Below are 20315 nucleotides of genomic sequence, written 5' to 3' on the forward strand. Positions count from 1 at the left end.
AGCAAAGTGTTCTGCGTAAACAGATCTTTACCATGTATATTCCTATGGCTGTTTTTGTTATAAGGTAAAAACTTTGCTGAATATTGTCATGTACATTTTGCAATTCCTTTGAATCATCAGGCCTGATACTTTGTTGAGACAAATAACGCAGCAATTGTCGCCATGCACTCGATCTTGGTCATTGCCTCGGTGGCCATTGACATGTTCTGGTATAAGCAATTTTCCCTCACTAATTGAGGTTTACTGAGCAAAAGCTGCCCTGCCCTAACAAGAATGAAGCATCAGGCTTGAATCATGGGTACTGAAATGCAGAAATCAAAGGGCTACTAGCTACGCCTTAACACTTTTTACTGAATACAAAGTGAAAAATCATGCAATCTCATTGTACGTATACTGATAGTGTAAACATAACTTTTACACTGGTCAGACAGAGTTAAAACATGGTTTAAATGCCTAGTTTGGTTTTATATGTGGGTAATTGGATGTATTTGTATCACGCGTGATGATATTTATCTGCAAAACATTGTTTAAACCGAGCAGGGCCTCTAGTTTTAAACAGAATGCAAATGTATGGAGACTTAGAGTGAACATCTGCATTTCCATAAAGTTTTGTGATTAGTACTGAAAGCTCTGTATTGTGTCTTTCCACCATTTTATCTTGAACAGTAGATTCCACAAAACCATGAGAACCCTTAAATACAGAGTTATCTAATTATTTTATATTTTTTGGATGTATTTAACTTGGAAACTTGGCATGCAGATGGTCTTCTTAAGCTTCCATACATTTTTTAGCAATAGTTCTTGAAGTCTAGCTCCCGTGTCTTAGTGCTTACATAACACAATTCTTCATGCAGGTACCAGACTAATTTTATCATACTCGTGTTTGATATACTTAATATAACACTTGAATTCAAGGTTATTTTGCGTGGAAAAGGCCCTTTTTAAACAAGACAGCTTCCCAATTCATAGTTATACGTAGCATACTATCTGTTACACTAAAAAAAAATGAAGTTTGAAGGTTAGAATACACGAACGTGTGCTCTGTGCAATTAAGTTATTGTGAATAAGAGTATAGCACCAACACATTAAGTGCTGTTAAAAGTTTATATAAGCAATTATTTATTAAAATAGACACTTTTCTGTGAGTGTTTTTGTCACCAGAATGCGTATTTCATGTAGAATGTTAATATGACACTCTGGAGTAACTCAGGAGTGTATCCCGCACTGTTTTAAGGGTGTTTGGAAGGTTTTGACGCTCAATTTTTGTAAATTTCAGAGATTTTTAGAGTTTTTCAGGCAAAAAAAAAAAGTTCAAATAAAAATTAACGAGCATGCGTTTCAGGCGATTTTAAGAAAATGAAATACCAAAAAAAAAAAATTAGTGGTGAATTTTGTAAATTTTTACAATTTTGGATTTTTTTTAATGGAAAATCACAAAAATTAACGAGCGTGCGTTTCAGACGATTTTAAAAAATCAAAAGTCCACTAATTTTAAATTTTTTTTTTTTTTTTTAATTAAAAATAAATAAAATTTAATTAAAAAAAAAATTTCTCGTCTCCACTTTCCTGGGGGGTCCACCACCACCACCCCTCTCTCTCTCTCTCCGGGTCCACGCCTCCCTCTTGTGTATCGCCGCCATGTTGCCTCCTCGTCGTGGTGCAGGGTCCGTGGGTGTTCCTCTGGTGAGCGTGTCTTCTTCTTGTCCAGCTGATGGTGTCCTGAGCGGGGCTCGAACCCGCAATGTTGTCCTCCAGAGTCCGTGTCCTTATCCGCTAGGCTGTGGCGTCTCCGAGTTGGTGCTGAAAATTTTTTGACCTGATGAAGATTAGAACGAAAATGTGACGTATGTGCAGGCGCATAGTTATAACCGCCTGATAATATACAGGTGGAAGAGTGCGCCCTCTTGTGGCTTGAAACAAGACTAATTTAATTAAATAGCGCCCTCTGTTGACAATATTTATTTATTCTTAATTAATTATTTCGGCTAGCGGAATACCCCATCGCCATTTACCGTTAATTATATTTTATTAATGAACAAACACCAGTAAAACAGAATAAAAAACAGTCGAACAGAGGGATCATTTACATTATAATTGTTGACCATTTTATTTACATAATTATTATAAATAACATGAATCTTTTTAAATAACTTAAATTATCACTATTAAAGAAAATAGTTGCTACTGTAGTGATAAGCTTTTACCAGAAAATCATCAGTTGTTTGTATATTACATTACTTGTACCTTTTGGATAGGAGGAAACTTCCACGGGATTTGAATTAATGTAAATAAATGTAAAAATCTTATGTTTTACTTAAACATGATAATTTTCACTGGTCACTTTTCTTCACTCAAGTTCAAGCATCTGAAAGCACACAACTTGTGCGACAAGGGTGTTTTTAACTCCATTATTTTCTCGCAACTTGGATGACCAATCAATCTCAAATTTTCACAGGTTTGTTATTTCATGCATCGAAAATTACAAGAAACTGTCTGCTCTTAAAAACATTCCCTGATTAACGGAAGTTTGAGGTGAACATTCGGCGCTTGCCCCAAAGCAAAAAGGGTGCTCACCAGCACAGAATCCACTGGTAAGCATGAGCCATTATCAGATTGGGTCCAGATGTTGCTGTCCATGTAGGAATCAGATATTGCTGTCTACTTTGCTGTCCATGTTTGAATTAGATTTGCTGCCCACGTACGAATAACAAATTAGATTTGCTGTCCATGAATTTTATTAGTAATCAAGTTTTTACTGTCCGTGTAAGAATGAGTGTTCATGTATGAATCCAATATTGCTGTCCATATAGGAATCAAACAATGCTGTCCATGTAGGAATCAGGCGTTGCTACCCATGTAGGAATCATATCAGGTGTCCCTTTAATATTCTTCTGATCCGGGTTGTTTTGTCTCTTGTTGGTTGTCAATTCCATGCTGCAATTTGGATTCCAAAGATTCATATGAGATCTGCAAAAAAAAAAAAAAGTATCGTCAAAACAACATCGTTTCAATTCCAATAAAATGTTTGAGTCATAAGCAAAATAAAAAATTGTGTTTCTCAAAAGTATTGTATTTCAACCGAATTGAGATTGATTTGATGATCCTCGTCCAATGTGTATAAATCCAATAAAACAATTGAGGCACGACCAACAACGATTATAATATGACTTCAAAATGACCTGAAAAAATCTGCTTCTCAAGACTTTGTCAAAACATTCAAAACTTGTATGAAAATTTAAAAATAATTCTCACAAGTTTATGAGTCTTTTAATGTTTGGGCCACAACCAACAATTTGTGTTACTGAAAAAAAATTGACATCAAATTCTTAGAGAACTTTAAGAAAAAAACATCTCAAAAATTAAAAAGTTTGATTTTTGAGGCAGGACCAACAATTATTTTAAACTTGGCATGGAATGACCCCCCCCCCCCCACCAAAAAAAAAAATTAAAAAAAAGGGAGGAAAAAAACAATAACAAAATAATTATTTAAATAAATAAAATAAAAAATACATAAAATGGTGTTTTGCAAAAGAGTGTCAACAAATTTACACTTAGTCCTCACAAAAAAAGGTTTGTCCAAACTGAAAAACAATTCTAATAACTGTGTTGAAACAAGTATTAACAGATAACAATAAAATATATATCGTCAAAAGCCAAAAAACACTAAGCATCATATGGCCTTCACAAACAAAAAAATAAAACAATTATAGTATAAAATTTCGAACAAAACAAGGAAAAAGATTTTCATCAATAATATTGCAAAAATTATCACTGTAAAAAATAACTAATTTATGTACAATAACCCAATAAAATTCCAAAGCTGCGTGAAATATTTTTCCCTTAAGTTAGTTTGACATTATAATCACAAACAAATCTTAAAAAGTTTTCATCCAAAGTTTCGTAAATTTACCACGAAAAAATAAATAAAATAAATAAAAAGTAATGTGTACACTCCTATGTAAAAAGTTTGGTCTTTGGTTGTTTGGACATTAATTTAGCTTTCTACCCCCCCCCCCTCACAAAGTATTAACAATAATATTAATAATAATAATAAAAGCTTTAAAAATATAATGTGCTGACTCCTACTTAAAATACTGTTTGGTCTTGGTTGATTGGAATCTGGGCTTGAAATAGGACCAACAACTACTGTAAGTGTAAGCAGAGACAACTACTACGACACATACAACTACGTACAATCACCCTCCACAGACCAGAGGGTTGCCGCCGTACAATGGTCAGGTACCACCGGTCAGGGATGTACGGTGATCATGCGGTAAGGGTTGTGTACTCGTTAAATCAAAACATGCAAACATGCAACATAAACGTATCAGGAAATGCGTGTTTCTCAATATAATACTTTATAACATACCTTGATAGGTCCGGTCAGCCTCTGATAAACAGTCACAGTAACATGAATCCTATAGACGGTCTTGAAGGAGCCATTTAGCCTGAGTTTTTAGATGAACAAAAATCGAGCATGAGATACGTCAAAATTTCGCTGTTTACTACCTGCCTAAAACTGAGCTACAGAGGGCGCACTCTAGGCGGCGATGTCACATCTTCGGTCTGGGATTTGACTATAGGCTCCGTCATCTCGTTTAGCCCTAGGACGAAAAGGGCCTAAGTCCCCCCAACAAATTTAAGACTTTCATTAATGTTTATAGGCAGTTTTAGAAATGAAGACAATGATTGAATTCCTTTGGTTTTCTAAATAATTGTGTGGACTTATGAACTATTAATTTCTTTGAAGTTTGATTTACAAAAGCATTTTTTTTTTCATTATCATAAAAGCTGTTCTAAGCAATAAAAACGAAAATCTGCTTAGCAAATTATATTTAATGTGCAAAAGGAGAGTGACAACAGTATTAACTCGGGTCGGTTACCTGGGCCCAATGGCATGAAACTGCTTTCTTTAGGCAGAAACAATAATTACTTAAATAGGCGTAATCTGAAAATAAAAAAATAAAAGCAGTTGTATTATTGTACAATGACATTGTATTTTTGCTTTTAACTTTATTCTGGTGTATGCACATGAAGTTGGGGCCCGTCAGTTAGATTTTTGGGCTACAGACTTCATGCAAATTGGTCCCAGATTCATAAGCTTTACCAGGCAACCTAACCATGTCATTATCTACAATGAGTGACTAGCTCGCACATTTTCCTGCTTAACAGAATTTTGGGGCAATCAAGCTTAAAGGAACGTTACAGAATTTGTAAGAAACAAAAATCGTGAAGATCACAGATTTTACATAAAACTTACACGGTCTAATGATGATGATAGTTGAAAACATCCCTTGAAACGTTTCTGTCGTAAATATCATAATTATTGACAAGAAACGAAAATAATCTAACTTAGCGTTTGGAGTTTATCACTTATATGAAATTTTATTTTGGCATCGATGCAATGTAAAATTTGTAATCGTTTTTTCACTATTCTCTCGTGACCCAGATGGCCGATCGATCTCAAACTTCTACAGGTTTGTCAGTTTATGTATTTATGGTGGGATACATAAAGCACTTACACTCATGCCAGCAACAAAAACCAATTCTGCAATGTTCCTTTAAAGGGACACGCCGCTGCCTATCGGTCGAGGTGGTCTGTGAGAAGCAATTCACGCAAACATACCTCAAAATTGCATGGTTTTCCCTATACGCCGTAAACTTACACGACACGCCATTTTGTGTTAATAATTAATTTTTGTTGACTCCATAAAATGGCCGACCGTGTTAGTTTGGTAAGTAAAAGGTAAAACCACTCAATTTCGAAGCCTAGGGGTTGATTAGTGTGGATCATTTTATTCTACTTTTAAAACATCTTTCTGTAACCAATGCATTTTATGACAAACGTTTTCAAACGCGTTTGCATAGACCAGCTTGACCGATCTTGTCATCAAGTCTAAGACCAACTCGACCGATCCCCAGGTAACCTGTCCATTTTAAGCAACTCTATGAAATTGAGCCCGGTACACCTGAGACCAAGGCTTCTAAACATCTTTCTAACCATTATTAGGCATTGTATGACAAACTGTTACTAGCGCTTTCCATGGACTAACTTAGTCTTGAAGTCAAGACGGTAATTGTTAGGCGCGGTGTAGCTACGCGGGGACGGTACGCTCATCCTCGATCCCAGTATATGCGTGTGAGTGATGCCACGCTCTACCTACGACCGTTGCATGTGTATAATCGCACTGTGATTGTTGCATGAATGACAGAATGTGTTACAAAATAGGCAGCGCCTAACGACTTGTCATCAAGTCTAAGACCAACTCGACCGATCCCCAGGCAACCTGTCCCTTTAAGCAACTCTATGAAATTGAGCCCGGTTCCTCAAGAGGCCACGACCAAGAACACCGGTAGAGGCAGCAGGTGTTATACTCAACAATCTTTGATATCTTAGAGAATGATGCTCAAAATGACATCTGGTCGGAAAAACTAAATCCAACGTGAAGTGAATGTATAGATCCCCTGCTGATACCTACAAGATTTATTTCAGAATGCGATGGCCCTCCCGGCCGAATTAAGTTGTGTCTTTTGCACCATGTGATCGTGCCCAACCCAGGACTTAATATCATAGAGCTGCTTAAGCAAGAAATATTGCTTAACAACTTTCTGCTAAGCAAAAAGGAGCAAGGATGACTTATACATTCGACATGTTATTTTGGATGATCACCCTATTCTGGTAATCATAAATAGTTTGTGCTAAGCTACTTTTATGCTCAAGCGGCTCTATGAAAGTTGGCCCAGGCTTTAAAGACACTGGGCACATTTGGTAATAATTGTCAAAGACCAGTTTGCTCACTTGTGTATCTCAATATAATATTATGCACAAAATAACAAACCTGAGAAAAATTAGGCTCTTTGAAATTGCCAGAGAATAATGGAAGAAAAAATACCCTTGTCGCGCAAGTCGTGTGCTTTCATTAGACTTGAATTCGAGACATCAGCTGAGGTCTCTTATTCAATTGATATATTGAGTCAGAAGTTACCCCTTTCTCAAAAACTGCGTTACTTCAAAGGGAGCCAGTTCTCACAGCTCCCCATTACTCGTGTCCAAGTAAGTTTTAATGCCAACAATTGTTTTTGAGTAATTACCAATAGTGTCCAGTGCCTTTAAGCAACTAATTAGCATAACAAAACAAAGCTCTACTCATTGGGCAATCTTCAAGAGACGGTTTTATTGTTTATCTGACAGAGTACTCCTATAACAAACTTGAATCTCGAGACAATCCTTAATTTGCTAACAATTTTATTTAAAAAATCATGTTTTTCTGTTAACACAAGGATAAACAAAATATTAAATATATCTACTAAAATCGATCTACTTTTGTTGTTTATCATCTGACAGTACCCCTATGATAAATTTTGAAGATGGAGGCACTTTTTAATTGAATAGATGCTAACCGTTTATTTAAAAAGCATGTTCTCTCTGTAAACACAATGATAAATAAAATATACAACCAACCTATTTATTTGAATCTTTAATCAATTAAATGTTGAGCACATTTGTGCATACCCCCCCCCCCCAGGGACCAATTTACACATACTTTTTTAGTCTCATATATTCAGAGGTGTGATTGTGCAGTTTAGTGAATTTCCACACATTTTTATTATAGATCTTTCCATTGTTGATTAGCAAAGTGCACCTACCGGTTGGCATGGACAGCTAAACAATAAGCAAAACAATCAATTTTGTTTAAACATTTAAATTAAAAACTGTGGGGAGTCTTTAGCATTTTCTGTAAGGATTCTTGGGTTGAAATATCTCTTTATGATTTGTTTCCAACAAATTCCACATATTTTTGAATATTTACTATAACATTTTAACAAATGATGACTAAATCTGTTTTTAACTTGAATTTACGGCTTTCCAAAGTTGTTCAACTCGTTTGGCAAGAAATGTCTATACTTTATAGGTCAATATGCCACTCCATTCAGAGGGAGTCTCTATGACTATGGTAATGATCCAACTCGAATGCCAGTTCATCGATGTACTGTCCACTAGCATCCTAGAAAACAAAACGAGAAAAGACAGCACTGAGTTTATACACCAAGGAAATGTTATGGGCAATTATATGTAAGCATTTTGACAAATTAAGCGAATAATGTAACAGGACTTGACAGTGTTCCTTACTCTATGCTTGCACCCGGAACAAAATATACTTTATAGGGACAATTGCATTATTTTGTATACTATTATTAACACCAGTGGCTATGAACCAATGGGAGTAAGTGGTTTGGACAAAAGATGGTCAGTATTAAACATGATAAAAACTTATTTATACAAACCTGTAACCACCCCCCCCCCCCACCAAATAAAGGGGGGGGGGTATAAAACCTACCAAGTTATTACAAACTTTAAAAAAAAACTAAAACCTGCAAAACAAAAAGTATAAGTTATTGACAAACCTGTAAAAAAAAAAGAAACTGGAAACAAAATTTATCAGTTATTTACAAATCTGTAATAAAACATGAAATAAAAGTAAAGTTATTTACAAACCTGTAAAGAAAAAGAAACTGGAAACAAAATTGATTAGTTATTTACAAACCTGTAAACAAAAAGAAACTGGAAACAAAATTTATCAGTTATTTACAAATCTGTAATAAAACATAAAATAAAAAGTGTAAGTTATTTACAAACCTGTAAAGAAAAAGAAACTGGAAATAAAAGTTATCCGTTATTTACAAATCTTGATGAAAAAAAATAAATAAAAAGTATAAGTTATTTACAAACCTGTAAAGAAAAAGAAACTGGAAATAAAAGTTATCAGTTATTTACAAATCTGTAATAAAAAAAATAAATAAAAAGTGTAAGTTATTTACAAACCTGTAAAGAAAAGAAAACTGGAAACAAAATTTATCAGTTATTTACAAATCTGGAATAAAACATAAAATAAAAAGTAAAGTTATTTACAAACCTGTAAAGAAAAAGAAACTGGAAACAAAACTTATCAGTTATTTACAAATCTGGAAAAAAACATAAAATAAAAAGTAAAGTTATTTACGCACCTGTAAAGAAAAAGAAACTGGAAACAAAATTTATCAGTTATTTACAAATCTTGATGAAAAAATTAATAAACCTGTAAATAAAAAGAAACTTGAAACAAAATTTATCAGTTATTTACAAATCTGTAATAAAAACATAAAATAAAAGTATACATTATTTACAAACCTGTAAAGAAAAAGAAATTGGAAACAAAATTGATCGTTATTTACAAATCTGGAATAAAAACATAAATTAAAAAGTATAAGTTATTTACAACCCTGCAAAGAAAAAGAAACTGGAGAGAAAATTTTCAAATATTTACAAATCTGTAATAAAACATAAAATAAAAAGTGTAAGTTATTTACAAACCTGTAAAGAAAAAGAAACTGGAAACAAAATTTATCAGTTATTTACAAATCTGTAATAAAACATAAAATAAAAAGTGTAAGTTATTTACAAACCTGTAAAGAAAAAGAAACTGGAAATAAAAGTTATCAGTTATTTACAAATCTGTATTAAAAAAAATAAATAAAAAGTATAAGTTATTTACAAACCTGTAAAGAAAAAGAAACTGGAAATAAAAGTTATCAGTTATTTACAAATCTGTAATAAAAAAAATAAAAAAAAAGTGTAAGTTATTTACAAACCTGTAAAGAAAAGAAAACTGGAAACAAAATTTATCAGTTATTTACAAATCTGGAATAAAACATAAAATAAAAAGTAAAGTTATTTACAAACCTGTAAAGAAAAAGAAACTGGAAACAAAACTTATCAGTTATTTACAAATCTGGAATAAAACATAAACTAAAAAGTAAAGTTATTTACGCACCTGTAAAGAAAAAGAAACTAGAAACAAAATTTATCAGTTATTTACAAATCTTGATGAAAAAATTAATAAACCTGTAAATAAAAAGAAACTTGAAACAAAATTTATCAGTTATTTACAAATCTGTAATAAAAACATAAAATAAAAGTATACATTATTTACAAACCGTAAAGAAAAAGAAATTGGAAACAAAATTGATCAGTTATTTACAAATCTGGAATAAAAACATAAATTAAAAAGTATAAGTTATTTACAACCCTGCAAAGAAAAAGAAACTGGAGAGAAAATTTTCAGTTATTTACAAATCTGTAATAAAACATAAAATAAAAAGTGTAAGTTATTTACAAACCTGTAAAGAAAAAGAAACTGGAAATAAAAGTTATCAGTTATTTACAAATCTGTAATACAAAAAATAAATAAATAAAAAAAGTATACATTATTTACAAACCTGTAAAAAAAAGAAACTGGAAACAAAATTTATCAGTTATTTGCAAATCTGTAATAAAAAAATAAAATAAAAAGTATAAATTATTTACAAACCTGCAAAGAAAAAGAAACTGGAAACAAAATTTATCAGTTATTTACAAATCTGTAATATACATAAAATAAAAAGTGTATGGTTATTTACAAACCTGTAAAGAAAAAGAAACTGGAAACAAAAGTTATCAGTTATTTACAAATCTGTAATAAAAAATAAAAAAATAAAAAGTATAGGTTATTTACAAACCTGTAAAGAAAAAGAAACCGGAAACAAAATTTATCAGTTATTTACAAATCTGTAATAAAAACATAAAATAAAAAGTAAAGTTATTTAAAAACCTGTAAACAAAAAGAAATTGGAAACAAAATTTATCAGTTATTTACAAATCTGGAATAAAAAATTAACAAACCTGTAAAGAAAAAGAAACTGGAAACAAAATTTTTCAGTTATTTACAAACCTGTAATGAAAACATAAAATAAAAAGTATACATTATTTACAAACCTGTAAAGAAAAAGAAATTGGAAACAAAATTGATCAGTTATTTACAAATCTGGAATAAAAACATAAATTAAAAAGTATAAGTTATTTACAACCCTGTAAAGAAAAAGAAATTGGAAACAAAATTTATCAGTTATTTATAAATCTGAAACAAAAAATAAAATAAAAAGTATAAGTTATTTACAAACCTGTAAAGAAAAAGAGACTGGAAACAAAAGTTATCAGTTATTTACAAATCTGGAATAAAAAATACAATAAAATTTATCAGTTATTTTACCAACCTAGAATGGGATATAAAACCTGCAAACCAAAATTGATCAGTTATTTACAAAGTTTGAATAAAAAAGCTCAGAGTGGGATATAAAACCTGCACAAAGAAGTATACGTTGTTTACCGTTAAGAAAATGAACCTGCAAACAAAATATCAGTTATTCACAAATCTGGAGGTATAAGTTATTTACAAACCTGTAATTTCCGAACAAGCAAGCATTTTACTAATTAATCTCGGCTCAACAGGATTGTATGCACATTATGCAGTTTTGGGTGTTTCAAAATGGCGTCCGTGGTGACTTCAATGAACGCGCTCACCCGTATCAAAGCATTGCTGTACGGTGCCCATGTGGCTGTCGTGTCTCGAGGCCCATAGTGCAAATTTTGCAAACATAAAAGTATCAGGAAATGTGTGTTTCTCAATATATCACCCTAAAACATACCTTGGTATCTGCGGTCAGCCTCTGTCGAACAGCCACATTTACATGAATCCTATGGATGGTCTTTAAGGAGACATTTTGCCTGAAGTTTTTGGATGAAAAATCACAGGATCCGAACGTAGAGTACAATGGATGATTTTTTGGAGCTGTCGTGGAGTGCGCCCTCTCTAGTTGTTTTTTAGACAGTATTGATCAACAGTCAACATGGCGTTACGCACGTGGATAAAAACTGGTTGCAACTTGAACACTTCAGACACTGTTTTTTACATGACCAAAAGATTCCTTGTCAAATAAAAGCTGTTGATCGAACCCGGAGTATCACCCTATACACTCAAGGTTAGTTACAGTTACTATTTATCGATTGTAAGTTACTTTTCCTGCTATGTTATGTTAGGAAACAATTTCCCAAATCAAGCACTCACTCAGCTGTCAGTGTCAAAGTCATGACTGTCACAGTGTCAGTGTGTCTATGATCACTAATGCCTGTAAAACAGGTCATCAACGCCTGAGTGTTTACTCGCGAGGGCTTAAGAAGTAGTGTAAGTTGCTATCAACACGGACCAGTATCAACCCAAACCACAGGGAAACCAAACTCTCACTAGGAAATCTTCATCAATTTCGTTCACCCACCCGTACTCTTCAAAGTTCAACCAATAGTTTATAAGGACTGCTAGTGCTACAAATGTTCCTTTGTTCCAAGAACACTCGTTGAATGGAACCGCCTATCAGTATGTATAAGAGAAGTTCCTCCAATAGACTCGTTTAAGACTAGGCTAGATACAATCCAAATGACTTACATCCCGTGAGGAGTTTGTTGCAGTATTTGACAGATACAGCTAGATAGTGTGAGTTGCTTGACCTATCAACTCTTTTCTAACATGTACTTTATCTAGGGGAACTTTATGCTCCTAGGTCATAGCACTATTTTGAATTCCAGTCCGCTGTCACACTAACTGTTGTCTTCATGAACCTCAACCTTACAGACTCATTCAAGACAAAATGACCACTTTCATGAGCGGAGCTCACCACTAATTTATGTCCACTTGCCATACCACACCTGCAACTTATCATGTGAGGGGTTTGTGGCAGTATTTGACAGATTCCGATACTTTGTGTACACATTCATTCGAGATCACGTAGTTAGTAATCTTACTGGCCAGTTTTTACTTACACCATGTATAATATATAATTGCACCTGATTTGGCTTACGGTCTCTTGGTTTCACATGTGCGCCTAGCCACAATGCGGTAATCTTCATGAAGCGGCACAAGAAAGGAAGAAGCTAAGAAGGGGAAGATGAGATGTAATTCCTCCTATGTTTTTATACAATGATTTTCTGGAATTGATCTGAATCTAGATTAGTACTGCAGGCAATCTTCCAATTATGGGATATAGAGGTTGCACACAATTCTTTTTCAAAACCGGATCTCACAAATGTTATAGGCAATAGAAAATGTGTTCTTTGTTGTTGTACACAGTCCAGTGAGCTTTAGGAATGGGTGGGCAAAAAAATAAATTGCACATTGTTAATTCAATCTCAATTCAATCACCATCTTTATCCTTAAGTTGGCATCACCTTTTGAAAATACTTAAAAAAATATAGCAACTTCCTCAACATTTGAACCGCTGGTTTATTGTGGACTTTCCTGATTTTGGACTTGTGCCAGTAGTCCAGTGTAAAATAAGAGCTCTGATGGGCTTTTTAGTTCAAATGATTATAATCATTCCCACTTATTGCGATTCAAGGCCAACCTCAAACCATTACCTCTTTTACTTTTTCTGTATCACTCCCAGACGTGCATCTTCTTCAAATACTTTACCTACCCCCCCCCGCCCCTGCCCGCCCCCCCTCAAAAAAAAAAAAAAAAATCCCAAAACAAAAACCTGACACATTGCAAGAAAATACTAAAGGGACGGGGCAACCTTATTTACCCCTATTTTTATTGACCAATAAATAAATTGTGATGACCCCAAACATTTGATGTATATTTTCCTGATTGATTAAAATGTAATTCATGCATTTGTTTTGTTTAATTTTTGTTTATAGAACACTCAAGATGATGACAAGCCTTTGAAGATGCGCCTTGAGTTACTTCAGTTGAGCTTGGCTATTTGTTTGCTTTTAGGATTTTAAGGTAGGTCTAATGTAATTTCTTCAACCCCAAATAGTACGTACCAACTTTTTTTTGGGGGGGGGGAGTGGAGTGGGGGTCGATTTGCCCGTCATGTTACACAAAATAATAAAAAACAAACAATTTTTTGCTTTCTTTGTCCATTTTCCCCCTTCTTGCTGTGGGCAAACTTTCCCCACTGTTTTGCCCAGATTTGGGAAGGCAGTTGCATGCCCCGGTCCCCGGCTCCTAATGCGGAACCAGATAAAAAGGTAATGCATTGCAGTTAAACATCGGCCCACTCTCACAATTTATTCAATTCTGAAACAAGTTTTCCAAGTGTTCTGTTGTGTTTCCCACAATAAATTGAAATAAGTGGCAACAATGTAACTTTTATGGAGTTTTGGCTGGTTAACTAGGCCCAATTTCATGGAACTGCTTTCTGTAAGCAGAATTAGTACTTATTCAATATTTTCTGCTCAGTATATAAAAGCAGGATAAACATGTGATATGGTATTTTGCTGGTAATTATATTCTATACACACAATTTGTTGTGTGTAGCTTTTTTTTCTGCTTAGAAATTCTATGGAATTGGGCCCTGTTTATGCTCAGTAAGATTTGTTCATGCTTAGCAATTTGGTTGTATTAATAATTGATTTAAACGCCCATGCGTGGGACAGACTGGGTCGCCAACCAGAAACATGCACCCCCTTTTCTGTCATTCAGGACCCACCCCCAACTTCAAATCTGTATGAACCACAAACATGTAATCCCCTTGTCTGTAATTCAGGACCCGCCCCCAACATGTTACCCCCCTTCTATTTCAAATCTGTATCAACCAGAAACATGCATCCCCTTGTCTGCCATTCAGGACCCGCCCCCAACATGTTACCCCCCTTCTATTTCAAATCTGTATCAACCAGAAACATGCACCCCTTTTCTGCTATTTGGGACCCACCCCCCAAAATGTTACCCCTTTTATTTCAAATCTGTATCAACCCAAAACATGCACCCCTTATCAGCTATTTAGGACCCACCCCCAAAATGTTACCCCCTTCTATGCTATGTCAGATTTTTTGCCCCAAACATTAAAAAATAGATTTTTTTTGAGTGAATGGTATTTCAAAGAGTATCACCTGCCCTAAGGAAAAAAATAAACTTTTACTTTTAAAGGTCATGAACCATGACAAAAATTTAATTTTGAGCACTTTATTTCACTGCTACTAACAATTGGCAGACTTTTTCGAGCAATGATCAAATGAAAACTTGTAACTTTCTTGACCCCATCAAAACTAAATTAAAATTTTTGTGTCAAATCGGCCACAAATCTGACATAGCATCTTTAAAATCTGTATCAACCCAAAACTGTTTGGGTTGATACAGATTTTAAGTAGAAGGGGTAACATGTTGGGGTAGGGTCTTGAATGGCCCCCTTTGTCTACCATTCAGGACCCACCCCCAACAAGTTACTCCTTTCTACTTCAAATCTGTATCAACCAGAAACATGCACCCCCTTGTCTGCCATTCAGGACCCGCCCCCAACATGTTACCCCTTCTATTTCAAATCTGTATCAACCAGAAACATGCACCCCCTTGTCTGCCATTCAGGACCAACCCCCAACATGTTACCCCTTCTATTTCAAATATGTATCAACCAGAAACATGCAACCCCCTTGTCTGCCATTCAGGACCCGCCCCCAACATGTTACCCCTTCTACTTCAAATAAGTATCAACCAGAAACATGCAACCCCCTTGTCTGCCATTCAGGACCCGCCCCCAACAAGTTACCTCTTCTATTTCAAATATGTATCAACCAGAAACATGCGCCCCCTTGTCTGCCATTCAGGACCCGCCCCCAACATGTTACCCCTTCTACTTCAAATCTGTATCAACCAGAAACATGCATCCCCTTGTCTGTTATTATGGACCCACCCCCAACATGTTACTCCTTCTACTTCAAATCTGTATCAACCAGAAACATGCAACCCCCTTGTCTGTTATTAAGGACCCGCCCCCATCATGTTACTCCTTCTACTTCAAATCTGTTTCAACCAGAAACATGCAACCCCCTTGTCTGTTATTAAGGACCCGCCCCCAACATGTTACTCCTTCTACTTCAAATCTGTTTCAACCAGAAACATGCAACCCCCATGTCTGTTATTAAGGACCCGCCCCCAACATGTTACTCCTTCTACTTCAAATCTGTTTCAACCAGAAACATGCAACCCCCTTGTCTGTTATTAAGGACCCGCCCCCAACATGTTACTCCTTCTACTTCAAATCTGTTTCAACCAGAAACATGCACCCCCTTGTCTGCCATTCAGGACCCGCCCCCAACATGTTACCCCTTCTATTTCAAATCTGTATCAACCAGAAACATGCACCCCCTTGTCTGCCATTCAGTACCAACCCCCAACATGTTACCCCTTCTATTTCAAATATGTATCAACCAGAAACATGCAACCCCCTTGTCTGCCATTCAGGACCCGCCCCCAACATGTTACCCCTTCTACTTCAAATAAGTATCAACCAGAAATATGCAACCCCCTTGTCTGCCATTCAGGACCCGCCCCCAACAAGTTACCTCTTCTATTTCAAATATGTATCAACCAGAAACATGCGCCCCCTTGTCTGCCATTCAGGACCCGCCCCCAACATGTTACCCCTTCTACTACTTCAAATCTGTATTAACCAGAAACTTGCACCCCCTTGTCTGCCATTCAGGACCCGCCCCCAACATGTTACCCCTTCTACTTCAAATCTGTATCAACCAGAAACATGCATCCCCTTGTCTGTTATTATGGACCCACCCCCAACATGTTACTCCTTCTACTTCAAATCTGTATCAACCAGAAACATGCAACCCCCTTGTCTGTTATTAAGGACCCGCCCCCAACATGTTACTCCTTCTACTTCAAATCTGTTTCAACCAGAAACATGCAACCCCCTTGTCTGTTATTAAGGACCCGCCCCCAACATGTTACTCCTTCTACTTCAAATCTGTTTCAACCAGAAACATGCAACCCCCTTGTCTGTTATTAAGGACCCGCCCCCAACATGTTACTCCTTCTACTTCAAATCTGTTTCAACCAGAAACATGCAACCCCCTTGTCTGTTATTATGAACCCACCCCCAATATGTTACAAAGGATTATATGCCATCATTTCCTTGTAAGACATACTTTGTCTGACTTTCTAAAAGGTCAGACCAAGCAACAAAACAATGCATCTTATAATGGTACAAAAGGCCATGGGGGAGCTACACTTATAAGTTTTAAGGTTAATACCTTTTTAGAAAATGAAAGTGTACGGTGGTGGGCATTAAACTCCGCATCCCTATCCAGCGTATGGTTTATACCACTCATTACCATCACAGACATCATATCTATCAGGGACAATAAGACCTTTAAAGGAGCCATTACAACCCACTCTTAAACAACTTTAAACTACGTTACAACAAAGTGACAAAGCGCCATTTAAAACCCTGCAGGACGAATCGCTGTATACCACTGGATCATGTACGCTTATGAAAATGTTGATTATAGTGAACTAGGCATTTTAGTTTTAGTTTAATACATACATGCCAAAACTGACCTCATTGTCAGACCAAAAGCAAAGTTTCTATTTAACTTTTCAAGACATTTCAACTAGATATGAGGGTACAATGATCTGCCTATAGATCATTGACTGGGGTATACATGACTAGAGAGTGTGGGGGGGGGGGGCGGCTGTGGAACGACTTCAAATATGTTTCTACTTGCCTTTTGTTCTTCAACCAGTCCCCAATTTTGATTCTGTACCTCTTGTACAAATCTGTATCACTGCCAAAAGTGGAAAACACTTTCTCTGTTTTTCTAGACCCGTCACCAATATTGTTATCGCTTGTACTTCAAATCTGTACCATTGCAATAATGCTGTTTAAACCACCAATTATGGTATCCCTTGGCTGATAGAAGTAGATGAGACCACACTAGAGAGTGGCTGCTTCACAGTACTTATTGATATACAGGGTTTGGTTATCGATGACGCATGTAGAGATGCACGTCAATTGTCTTTTAGTCTAGAACGGTCCCCAATATGATCACCCCTTGGCGTGTAACACACCCTTTGGGATCACCCTTTGGGAGTGCATACAATTTGCAACTGCTTTCCTCTTGACATGTCATTCATGCATTAAATTTGTTCTTTGATTTTTTGTTTATAGAACACTCAAGATGACAACAAGCCTTGGTATGAAAGATGCGCCAGCTTGACTGAAGAGAGCCTATGAGATGCTGCATCTTCTCACCGCCTCAAGTTAATTTTGTTCAACTTTGTGATTCATTCAATACTAAGATATTAAGGTACGTCTCATGTAGTGAGTTTTAACTATTGTAAAAAGATCTGTTTAATACATGGACTCTGATAAAACGACACAGACATCAGTCTTTACTGTTTGCAACTTGATAAACAAAGTTGATATTTATTTCAAAAGCGATCAATTTAATTCAAAGCAAAGTGTTCTGCGTAAACAGATCTTTACCATGTATATTCCTATGGCTGTTTTTGTTATAAGGTAAAAACTTTGCTGAATATTGTCATGTACATTTTGCAATTCCTTTGAATCATCAGGCCTGATACTTTGTTGAGACAAATAACGCAGCAATTGTCGCCATGCACTCGATCTTGGTCATTGCCTCGGTGGCCATTGGCATGTTCCGGTATAAGCAATTTTCCCTCACTAATAGAGGTTTACTGAGCAAAAGCTGCCCTGCCTTAACAAGAATGAAGCATCAGGCTTGAATCATGGGTACTGAAATGCAGAAATCAAAGGGCTACTAGCTACGCCTTAACACTTTTTACTGAATACAAAGTGAAAAATCATGCAATCTCATTGTACGTATACTGATAGTGTAAACATAACTTTTACACTGGTCAGACAGAGTTAAAACATGGTTTAAATGCCTAGTTTGGTTTTATATGTGGGTAATTGGATGTATTTGTATCACGCGTGATGATATTTATCTGCAAAACATTGTTTAAACCGAGCAGGGCCTCTAGTTTTAAACAGAATGCAAATGTATGGAGACTTAGAGTGAACATCTGCATTTCCATAAAGTTTTGTGATTAGTACTGAAAGCTCTGTATTGTGTCTTTCCACCATTTTATCTTGAACAGTAGATTCCACAAAACCATGAGAACCCTTAAATACAGAGTTATCTAATTATTTTATATTTTTTGGATGTATTTAACTTGGAAACTTGGCATGCAGATGGTCTTCTTAAGCTTCCATACATTTTTTAGCAATAGTTCTTGAAGTCTAGCTCCCGTGTCTTAGTGCTTACATAACACAATTCTTCATGCAGGTACCAGACTAATTTTATCATACTCGTGTTTGATATACTTAATATAACACTTGAATTCAAGGTTATTTTGCGTGGAAAAGGCCCTTTTTAAACAAGACAGCTTCCCAATTCATAGTTATACGTAGCATACTATCTGTTACACTAAAAAAAAATGAAGTTTGAAGGTTAGAATACACGAACGTGTGCTCTGTGCAATTAAGTTATTGTGAATAAGAGTATAGCACCAACACATTAAGTGCTGTTAAAAGTTTATATAAGCAATTATTTATTAAAATAGACACTTTTCTGTGAGTGTTTTTGTCACCAGAATGCGTATTTCATGTAGAATGTTAATATGACACTCTGGAGTAACTCAGGAGTGTATCCCGCACTGTTTTAAGGGTGTTTGGAAGGTTTTGACGCTCAATTTTTGTAAATTTCAGAGATTTTTAGAGTTTTTCAGGCAAAAAAAAAAAGTTCAAATAAAAATTAACGAGCATGCGTTTCAGGCGATTTTAAGAAAATGAAATACCAAAAAAAAAAAATTAGTGGTGAATTTTGTAAATTTTTACAATTTTGGATTTTTTTTAATGGAAAATCACAAAAATTAACGAGCGTGCGTTTCAGACGATTTTAAAAAATCAAAAGTCCACTAATTTTAAATTTTTTTTTTTTTTTTAATTAAAAATAAATAAAATTTAATTAAAAAAAAAATTTCTCGTCTCCACTTTCCTGGGGGGTCCACCACCACCACCCCTCTCTCTCTCTCTCCGGGTCCACGCCTCCCTCTTGTGTATCGCCGCCATGTTGCCTCCTCGTCGTGGTGCAGGGTCCGTGTGTGTTCCTCTGGTGAGCGTGTCTTCTTCTTGTCCAGCTGATGGTGTCCTGAGCGGGGCTCGAACCCGCAATGTTGTCCTCCAGAGTCCGTGTCCTTATCCGCTAGGCTGTGGCGTCTCCGAGTTGGTGCTGAAAATTTTTTGACCTGATGAAGATTAGAACGAAATTGTGACGTATGTGCAGGCGCATAGTTATAACCGCCTGATAATATACAGGTGGAAGAGTGCGCCCTCTTGTGGCTTGAAACAAGACTAATTTAATTAAATAGCGCCCTCTATTGACAATATTTATTTATTCTTAATTAATTATTTCGGCTAGCGGAATACCCCATCGCCATTTACCGTTAATTATATTTTATTAATGAACAAACACCAGTAAAACAGAATAAAAAACAGTCGAACAGAGGGATCATTTACATTATAATTGTTGACCATTTTATTTACATAATTATTATAAATAACATGAATCTTTTTAAATAACTTAAATTATCACTATTAAAGAAAATAGTTGCTACTGTAGTGATAAGCTTTTACCAGAAAATCAT

At 35.3% G+C, this 20315-nt stretch overlaps 2 long non-coding RNA genes across 2 annotated transcripts; one reads left to right on the plus strand and one right to left on the minus strand.

Moving 5' to 3' along the window:
* Window positions 1–16: 16 nt before the first annotated feature.
* On the minus strand, window positions 17–4508 carry LOC139953321 (uncharacterized). The gene is made up of 2 exons (XR_011787965.1): window positions 4370–4508; window positions 17–2967 (listed from the first exon to the last, which is right to left on the minus strand). It is a non-coding gene; the product is annotated as an uncharacterized lncRNA (long non-coding RNA).
* A 7186-nt stretch (window positions 4509–11694) lies between these two features.
* Window positions 11695–19756, plus strand: LOC139953331 (uncharacterized). The gene is made up of 3 exons (XR_011787967.1): window positions 11695–11835; window positions 13547–13634; window positions 17815–19756. It is a non-coding gene; the product is annotated as an uncharacterized lncRNA (long non-coding RNA).
* The last annotated feature ends 559 nt before the right edge of the window (window positions 19757–20315 follow it).

The sequence above is a fragment of the Asterias amurensis genome, chromosome 21, assembly GCF_032118995.1.
Source record: "Asterias amurensis chromosome 21, ASM3211899v1".
In the NCBI taxonomy this organism is placed as follows: Eukaryota; Metazoa; Echinodermata; class Asteroidea; order Forcipulatida; family Asteriidae; genus Asterias; species Asterias amurensis.